A 10,845-nucleotide genomic window follows, 5' to 3' on the forward strand; every position below is an offset into this window, starting at 1 on the left:
TTTCATCGCACTTTAATATAACTATTAGAGGTTTAACTGAAATGAATGCTCAGAATAAAATTTAAAGAAAATCAAATCGCTCTAATTTTTGCTGTCACATCTGATTTATAATGGGGCTTACTAAACATCTGATAAACAGCTGATAATGAAAAAACATTTTCGTAATTCCAAATGTGAGGAGTTAAATATATATATATATATATATATATATATATATATATATATATATATATATATATATATATATATATGTGTGTGTGTGTGTGTGTGTGTGTACATATATATATATATACATATATATATATATATATATATGTATATCTTCCTTAGTCTTCCTTAACTATAAAAGCTTCATTCGAACAGCAACTTCATTCATCATTGCTTACTTTTAAAGAATATGTTGGGGAAATTAAAACATTTCAGGGGCCGTTATGTTCTTATTTATCATGTTTAGATATTCAATTATGTGCAGGCACAGCCATCGAAATGTTCTCAGTTTGTAAGCTAATAAAACTTTGCAGGCTCTAATTAATGAACAGTGTACTTGTTATGTAATAGATAACAGACATTCTTTAATATTAAATCATTCTGATTGAGCTCACCCTGTAATATCTGCTCTGACAGCAGTGGCTGGTACGAATGAGAGAAACTGAAAGAAGTGATTCAGAGAGTGTTTTCTTCGATAAGGTAGTAACATAAATACATTTAAGAATATTAGCCACTGAATTTTAGCAGTCTGTGGTTATAATTACTAATTTGCTTATATATACAGGCTGTTCTGTGAAGCAGATAACAAAATGGATGTCTTTAGGTAGCTGACAGGTAGTTAACTCTTGAACTCTTATTGCTTAGACAATAAGGAACAATGATGTTATTTCGTCTTAATTAACTGTTTCTCTGATATTTATTAATAACACTGATGATTGTGTGGTAATATGTGTAACTATTCTTATTTTAAAGTGCTAATATGTGTAGTGACTAATTACTTTAAAGTACTAATATGTCACATTATCATCTAAACCGCTTATCCTTCTGGGTCGCGGATAGGTGTGGGAGCCTATCCCAGCTGTCATTGGGAGGAAGGCAAGTACTGATATGTGTAATTATTAATTATTTTAAAGTGCTATTGTGTTTAAACATCAGTTATTTTAAAGTGTTGAAGGGGATACAATCGCACTGGGGCCCATGGGCTACATGTGTCACTAGGCCTGCATGTGTCTACTGACTTTTTATGTGTAATGCTGATAATGGCAACATAATGGTAGAACAGAAAAATGTTTTCTTTGGGGATTTTGCTTTACACCACCCGGCATGTGCCTTAAAAAAAGTTTTAGAAAAAAATCTTCTCAAAGCTTTCAGAAAACAATGTCTTAGGCGTTATAATATCTGTTATGTTATAATAAGTTTCTGTTATGTAGCTTTTCGAGGCACTAAACTCTTCCAACGACAGATTCCCATCACAGCTGTGAACAAGTCTAACTCTGTATCTCTGTTTCTCTCGAACGACAAATCAAACCTAAAAAGAAATTGAAAATTTGATGGAATTGTCCTTTAAACAGGCAGCCTGATAAAAAAACAGTTAGGTCAACGTTGGAAAGCCTACTAGTAAGCGGAATGGCATTGTTTGAGATGTGACAATAGCGAGTAAACAAGCAAATTACACTGTCATTTTTATTAACTGAAGATCTTACGGACGGGCCCGTTATCAGTAAGAGAGATCTTTTGTAAATACGTCATTTTAGTAGTTGTTGATAAGACGTGTTTACCTTGATGCCGCTGAAACTGGAGTCAGCGTCTCCAGTCGGCCGCTAGATGGCAGCACGTCACCGCACTGCACACTGGAGCTCCGCCACTGAACTCGAACACCAGTCTGAGAGCAAAACAGACAGAAAACCCAGCAGTAAACCTTTAAACTGCGTCTGTTCACTCAGCTTACTTTACAGCAAACGTCTTCGGTTCACTTCCACTGTTAACCGATGTGGCGTTTGGCTGTGTTTTAATAAATCTTAACGTAAAAATGACGTAAAAAGAGCGTTAATCTGAGTCTCATCAACGCGTTTTCAAAGCCCATCCAGAGATCTGATAGATGAAAATATTTAGGTTTTAAATATATGACATATGGATTTCCCCTATGCCTTTATAATTGTTTTGGTCACATATGGACATATATGTAACATATATGCCAACTTTTTTAAAATTGGCCATTTTCAAACACACGTACAAACATATATGTGTACCATTTATATTTAACAATGTATGATAGATAACATTATTTATATATGGAATATTATTCATATATGCTAGCTGCATGTTATTTAACATGAGGATTTTATGCACTTCCTAAGTGTAAACATTTGTCTACTAGCTAAATAACTAAACCCTAAAAACCTCCCTTTATAAACTATACAGTAAAAGCAATAACATATGAAATTAATGAAAATATTGTTCCCTGACACATTTAAACAATTTAATATTTCAAAGCAAACATACAACATAGCAATAACCACAACTGAACTGGTATGTATTTATCCATGTATCAGACAAATATGTAAGATCCACATATTATGCATATATGTTCAATGTTTGATACTTACATATGTGTTTATATATATAACATATGCCTGATCCTTTATGATATATCCATATATCAGATTTCCGTATGGAAGTACAAGACTCAGGATGAACACGATTAAAAAGATATCTTTGTAATTATTATTGTTGTTTTATAATTTATTTGCAGCCTTATGAACCATTTTGCAATGTAGTGAAATGATCTCCCTGTTTCGTTTGTTTCCTTCTGTTGTAACATGTTGTATTAGTTTTAATGTCTAATAAAGGCGTAAATTTCCTCAGTCTGATTTACCACCAAATTCACTGATAAACTTATTTATAAAACCTCTTTCAGTGCATTCAGGTCTACTTCAAACAAAACTCCTGGGTAATGCCACATATTCTATGATTTACATTTATTTCAGATTGATTTCTCCTTATGATCTTGTAGTTTTTAATACGTTTTGAGTGAATGTTTTCAGCTGATGTGGATTACTGGTTGATTTTGATATTTGTTATAAAATGAAAACATGTTTTGAAGAGCACTTCTGAACCTGTGTACCTTTTCATTTATACTTAAATCCCGGATAACTGACTGACAGACGAGCAGCAACTCACGTTTCAACATGTTTGAAATGTGTTTCGAAGTTCAGTGTGAAACATCTATTATCATATTCCTGAAGTGAAGTTGAAGTTGTTCTGTCATCCAAGGCGTCCTCTCTGTCTTCATCTCAACAACTGATTAAATGCACAACAATGGTTGTGTATTGAACTAACAGATGCACGTGTGTGAGCTGTGCCCCAACAGATTGCTTGTTTATTATATAAATGAAATCAGAGCATATTTGCATTGTGGTCACGCAGAGTGAAAACCAACAAAATGATTAACAGAATTTCCTAATATTCAAATATTCACTTTCACATGAATGTAATATGTATTACATCAACACAGATTTGTCTTTTAGTTTATTTACTTTTGGCAACAATTGTTTTGACGTAACATATTTTATTCGTACAGAAACGATGGACATGTTTGAATCAAGTAAATTCAATTCATCACTTCTTGTTTGTGCTCGTGAGCTTATGAATTTGTGTAGACACACACACACACACGCACACACACACACACAAAGAGAGAGAGAATTAGAAAATTGGGAAAAGGGGAAGGAGAGAGTGAGAGAGAGGAAAACGTACAGTACGATACTAAGAAGAAAGAGAGAGAGTTAGAGAGAGAAAGAGAGAGAGAGACAGAGTTAGAGAGAGAGAGCTGTAGAGAGAGAAAGGGAGAAGGAGGGAGGGAGAGAGACAGAGAGAGCAATACTGAGCAAGAGAGAGTGGAGAGAGAGCGAGAATGAGAGGTACAGAGCTAGAGAGAGAGAGAGAGAGAGTGGAGTAAGAGTTAGAGAGAGAGAAAGAGAATGAGAGGTAGAGATAGATAGAGAGAGTGGGCAGAGAGCTGAAAAGAGAAAGAGAGTGGTGAGAGAGAGAGAGAGAGAGAGAGAGAGAGAGAGAGAGAGGGAAAGGTAAAGTGAGGTAGATTTAATTAGTTTTAACATGTTTATTGTGTCATTGTTGATTTAGTCTTCACACATTCAACAAAAAATAAATTAGATAAAAATGATATACTAATAAACGAGGCTACAGTAATATAATAATATAATAAATCCAGGACTTGAAATATAAAATAAAACATAGAGAGAGAGAGAGAGAAAGAGAAACAGACAGTGAGAGAGAAAGAAAGAGAAACAGACAGTGAGAGAGGGAGAGAGAGATGGTGAGTCATGTTAGGTGTAAGTGACTGATCTATAGTCTGCGGTTCATCAGTATTCTACACTGATACACAACACATGCACACCTCACAGCACAGAGACAGGACGAGAGAGCCGTCATCACAGATGGATTCAGATGCTCTGGAAAGGAGGGATGATGTGTGAGGCAGAAGGAAAGAGAGTGAGAGAGGGATGCGGATGCATGATTCGAAGAATATTCTAGATGAATAGCATAAAAACACAAAATTATTTCACATCATGTCTTTTAAAGATATCTATATTTATTTAAAAATCAATCAAGAGAGTTTTACCCAACCTCTCTCTCTCTATCTCTCTCTTTCTCTCTTTCTCTTTTTTTCTCTTTCACTCTCTCTTTAAAAAAACATTTTAGCAAATAAGATGTGCAAGTATGAAGAACCTTAAAATGTTCTTAAAGCCTCTATAATGTAGAGATTTGATACCAGTTGCAGTTTTTTGTGGAACCATGAATAACCATAGATGACACCCTATGAATAACTCAGTAATTACCATGAATAACTTCTCACTTGTCTTGTTTTCTCTCTTCTCTTCTCTTCTCTTCTCTTATGCTGTTTTCTACAATTTATTCCTTTTTTTCACTTTATTTTTTCTCTTCTCTTCTCTTCTCTTCTCTTCTCTTCTCTTCTCTTCTCTTCTCTAACCTCCTCTTCTCTTTTGTTCTGCTTGCTTCTTTTATACTGTTTTTTACATTTCATTTCTTTTTTGTACTTTATTTTTTCTTTTCTTTTATTCTCTTTTTGCCCTTTCTATTGGATTCTTTTACACTTTTTTTTCTACATTTCATTTATTTTTTCTAGTTTTTAATTTTTTCTTTTCTCTTCTCTTTTCCTCTCTTCTTTTCTTCTCTACGTTACTCTTATTTTCTTCTCTTCCTGTTACTAATTTTCTCTTCTCTTCTCTTCTCTTCTCTTCTCTTCTCTTCTCTTCTCTTCTCTTCCTTCACAAGGTGCTGTGAGTTGTTCTGGTCTTCAGAGGCTTCTTCACATTCTCCCACTCCTCTGTGAAATACAGGTTGAAACAGAGTGCAGGGTGTCATCGAGGGAAAGGTAGAGCAGAAAAACAGCCAGAGAGAGAGAGAGAGAGAGAGAGAGAGAGAGAGAGAGAGAGAGAGAGAGAGAGAGAGAAAAGAGAGAGAGAGATTGAAAGAAAGTAAGAAAGAGAGGAGAAATGGGGAAGAAAAGAGAAAGAGCGGGGTTATTGAAACTAGATGAAAGAGAAGGGAATGGGCGGGAGAAAGAAAAAAGTGACGAGACGAAAAAGAAAAGAAAAAGATAGAGAAGAGACAGACAGAGGTAGACAGAACAACAAAACAGAGAGGAGGACGAGAACGAGAGACAGAGTGAGAAGAAAGGTAGAAGGAAGACAGTGAAGGAAGGGGTGAAAAGAAGGGTCAAACTTGTCTGTCCAGTTTCTCTGAGTCAGTATGTTTGTCATTCTCTGGTCTCAGTGTGTCAGTATCTCTCTCAGTCTCTGCTGATCTCTCTCTGTAGATCTGCACTCACAGCTGAGTGGACAGGATCTGTGTTTATGTTTATGTATTCACAACACCATTTCAAATATTGTCACTGTCTAAAAAACAATCAAACAAAAAACGTATCTCAATTTCTTTACATTATTTGAACTCAGCAGCTGCCCTTTATCTTATGTACAAAAATCATGACGAATGGACCAATAGAAATGATCCAAAATTGATTGGAATCAAATCCCTTTGTATTAACCTACATTAAAAGTTAAGAATGTTTTTGCTCTCTCCTGTAAAGTTTGGAGATCCTTGTTTTTCTTCGGACAGTGACGATATACTGCATTTATACTTTAAGTTACCTGCATGCATCACTGTAAATTGCATACATGTATTCACTATATGTATTTTTTGGCAACAGAATACTTTTTTTTTACATTTTCAAAAATGTAAACCTTTAAACTGTTATACTTCTCTTTCCCACTCAACCTAATGACTTACAGTTGTTTCCAAAGATGTTGGCACCGCTGGCCAAATCATGTTTTGTCGTTTTTCTAGGGGAAAATAAGTGAACACGTCCTCTAAGATGCCTCAAGTTTGTGACTTTATTCTTTTCCATAGACTGAAGTGATTATTAAATGTTAATTATCACACACATCTAAAACTCCTTTATTGAATCTACGTCAATATTATTGTACTTTCTTAATGTAGAATTATTATTATTATTATTATTATTATTATTATCATCCTCTCTTTATTTATTTCTCTCTCTTTGACACTCACTCAGTGTCTCCCACTCTTTCTGTCCCTCTCACTCTCTTTACTCTCTCTTTCTTCTTAGCATCTGGATCTATCATTTTTCCCTCTCTATCTCTCTACTTCTCCTTTTTCTTATTTTCTTTCTCTATTCTCTCTCTCTCTCCCTTGATCTCTTTTCCTTTCTCTATTCTTTCTCTCTTCACCTTCCTCTCTTTTACTTTATCCTTTCGCATTCTCAGTCTTTCTTTTCTCTCTCTTTCTTCTGAATCTCTTTATCTCTCTTTCTCTCCCTCTTTCCATCTCCCTCTTTCTCTCCTCTCTCTCTGTATGCACCTTTCTCATATTTTGTGGTGCATGTTCATTTTTTTTATTAATAACCTTGATTATTAATGAGGTTATAATGTTATACTGTGTCTCTGAAACTGTTTAACCATCCAAAAAAGTGACACATTGAATTTGCATGATTTAATGCATTGTCTACGTATTAACAAAATATATCACATCAACACAAATTTATCCTTCTGTTTATTTGCTTTTGGCAATAATTGTGTCATGTATTCAAATTTTTTATTAGTGATATACAACAGGTACTACACAGCACATACGTACAATTTTGTAATGTAGACATTCATTAAAAAAACAAAAGAAGCAAAGAGAAAATGGAGAAAAAAACTAGTAGAATAAGAATAAGAATAAGAATAAGAATAAGAATAAGAATACAAGGTCAATGTTTGCATTTTCAATTCAGTTCAGTTGTATGTGATGCCAAAAACCATCCCATATGTTTTTTACTTTCTTCTCATCATTCATTCTTCCCAACCCCAGCATAACCTGATTCACTCTTTTTGTCAATCAACTCTTTTAAATCAGGAGTTTAAGGGCTCTTCCACTTACTCAACATCACTAGACTGGCAGCAGTAATTACACCAACTTTTAAACTATTGGCAATTTCTGTTCTATCCCCAAGTAGGCAAAGCTGGGGTTGCAGGGGTCATGTAAGTCCCATTTTCCCAGTACTTCAAGAGTTTTACCCCAGAATGGCTATGTTACTGAGAACTCCCAAATCATGTAAAAAGGTATAAAAATCATCATCAGCTTTGCCCACAGCTGGAGGGTGTAAAATTTTGTACTGCATGAATTTTCCTTTAAACTCCTTTCCTTTAAAATATTTCTTCAATTCTCAACCACACATCATCAGCAGTATTACAACCCAGATCTTTCTGTCACATTGTTTTGAGATTCCCACATGTGTCACTAATTAACTAATTAGATGTTCTATAGACCACAGCTGCTTTGTGAGCTTATTGTTTCAAATTTAAGTATTCGATCGCAAGGTTACTTTTTTCTGACATTGAATTTACCCTGAATACAATACCTTATTTGTAAGTATTTCCAGACGTTCTCACTTATATTTCTTATATTTTTTTTATAAACTTGGAATAGAACATCAAAACCCCATTTTCATATAAATCACAAGCAATATTTATCCCTTTACATTGCAATCGTTTCAAATGCACTATTTGTTTACCTATTCATATACCAGGATTATGCCAAAGTAAGGCATATCTGTACACATTGTACTCTCCCTCTCTTTCTCTATCTCTCTCTTTCTTTCTCTCTGTTTATTTCTCTCTCTGTCTCATGGTGTGGAGAAGACAGGATGGTTTCCACTTTCCTGACCCTCCTTTTCTATTCCACACAGAGAGAGAGAGAGAGGCAAAAATCCCCACCCTGACCTGCTCTCCTCTTCAGATACACCTCTCCTCTCTGTACCTCTTCCCTTTACTCTTTCCTCCTCTGTAGTCCTTTTCTCTCTTCTCTCCTCTCCTCCCTGCCCCTCCTCTCGGGCTTCCTGAGCTGGGAACCTGGAATTTCAGAGTTGTTTGAACAGGGTCCTCTCGTCATGGCCATGCCTTTAGCTGGAGGCTATTGCCCTTTGACCCCTGATGCATTAGGTATGCGCACTGAGACCTCAAAGGCCTGGAATTCGTCTGAAGTCGAACCTGGGTATTAACACACACATACATACACACACACATACACACACACACAACATGGAGGACTACTGTGGGGCCAGAAGAGAGAGAGAGACGGAAAAAACATGTTCACTTCTTCTACACACACAGGTACGTTGCTATTAAGCACTAGTTATTCACTTTTCAGGAGATATTAGTGAGGAGATCAGATATGAGATCATCCACTTTGAGGGGAAAGTCAAAGAAAAATAAATGAAAAGGTTTCTGCAAAACTAGAATTCAAAAACTTAATAAAAGAGAGAAAAATGGGGCCTCTAACAACCAACCAAACCTGGTAGACACCAAAACTGCCCCCATCAGACAAACAGCACTCAAAGTTTTCATCTTTGAAAGAGAGGAGAACATCAAGCTGCGTCAGATCTGGAAAAAACCCACAGGTGTCTTTCCACTTAGAGACGACAACTCAGTACTCTGAGTCTGAAAGGATGTGTAGCTGTCAAGAAGCCCTTACTGAGAAAATGAAAAAGACAAAAAATAAGAAAATATACTAATCATACAAAGAAGGTGTTGGTCCAGACCTCAACATCACTGAATGTTTCTTGGATGGTGAGAAGCAGAAAATGCAACCAACTTCTAAGACTAAACTTTGCAGGAGTGGAAAAACATCTCTGCAGATTTCTTTGAAAAACTGAAAGCAAGTTGTCTGGAAAGAAAGAAAGCTGGGAAAGAAATAAAGAGTGGACACACAAACTACTGAAAATTATATTATATTTAATTGTTGAAGCTTTATTTTTTGTTAGTAATGTTTTCTGGTTTTTCCTGGTGAGAGAAGATTAATAACGTAATACTCAATAGCTCTTCTGTACTGTACTGTTAGAAATAAAGGTTCTGTGCAGATACATTTTTTGTTCATCAAGGTGTAAACAATGTAATTGTACCCTCAAAAGTAGAGCAGTGGTTTTAAGGTCCAATTGTGAACCTTAAATAAGTTTTTTCCAGGTGAAAAGTACATATTTGTACCTTTTCATAACCTAATGTTCTAAAACAGAACAATAAAATAAAAGCCTGGAGACGAGACGGGGTGTGTGGAGTCAGTACAACTTGGAAAATATAATTTCAGTGGATTATGGTACAATTGTGTTCCCTGACAGAAGGTACTGAGATGTACCCTTGAGGATCCCACCCCAGTGACCAGAGGGGAACTGCCCCAGTGACAGTTTAGTACCTTTTTTTCTGAGAGTGTGGTAATTCATTCATTTTGCACTGTACTATATAACATATATAGTATCTATTTTCTAAGCTTAAATCTAAACCTGATCCTAACCTCACACACACAAATCCTCTTTCGTATGTTCAGCAAGCAAGATACCAAATGTGCTTTCAAAGCACTCCTCCATCAAAATATATTCCTTTGCAAACATCCAGCTCACAGCTCTTAACCTACTCTCTCCCAGCAGCCTGACCAGGACCACACCACATGTCCAGTCCACCCCCCGTGAAAACCAATCAATCACACAGATGATCAATAACAGAAGTGATCAATCACTCAGGCCTGTGCGTCATTTCTTCCATTCTGCTGTCAGTGAGGCTCTTCGTCATCCTCATCCTCGCTGCCTGAGGGAGCCGATGTTGGGAGATAAGAGCAGAAACCTTCCATTTAGCTCACATCTGCATGCTTGGAACTGCAGTGTGGATGAAACGGTAATAAAGACAACGGCTAACTGCCGCTGATTAATCTACTGCAATTCTGACAGTGTAAGAACCGGACAAGTGTTCACACATGTGACTGAGAGGGTATGGGCTGTCCGTCAGTCATAAATAAGAGGTTAAAAATAGACTTTTTGAGGTGTTTCTCAAATTCCACTCATACTTGTTTTAGTCTGACAGCACTCTGTCACTGGGGAAGGGTTTCTAAATGTGGATGTTATCTTTAGAAATGGTGCTTGTTTGATTTAGGAGAAAAAGTACACTTTTAAAACATATGTGTTAAAAAAAACAACACATTCTGTCTCTAACTAGACACATCAGTGTGTTCAGTTGGAGACGACACATTTTGTGTTACTTCTGACACAAGATGTGTTGAAATATTCCTATATCCAGTTATGGATAACACACTTTGGATTGCTTTTAACACAGAATGTGTTAAATCAGAAAACAATATCACACAAAAAGTGTTGAAATGTGTAACACAAGTCAGTGAGTTGCTATTTAACACTTTACTTTTTAGAGTGTATTTTTGTATAAAACAATCTCTCTGAATGTGTCTGAGGAGCAGCGGTGAAGGGGAAAGTGT

This window comes from Colossoma macropomum, unplaced genomic scaffold, assembly GCF_904425465.1.
Source record: "Colossoma macropomum unplaced genomic scaffold, Colossoma_macropomum, whole genome shotgun sequence".
NCBI lineage: Eukaryota > Metazoa > Chordata > Actinopteri > Characiformes > Serrasalmidae > Colossoma > Colossoma macropomum.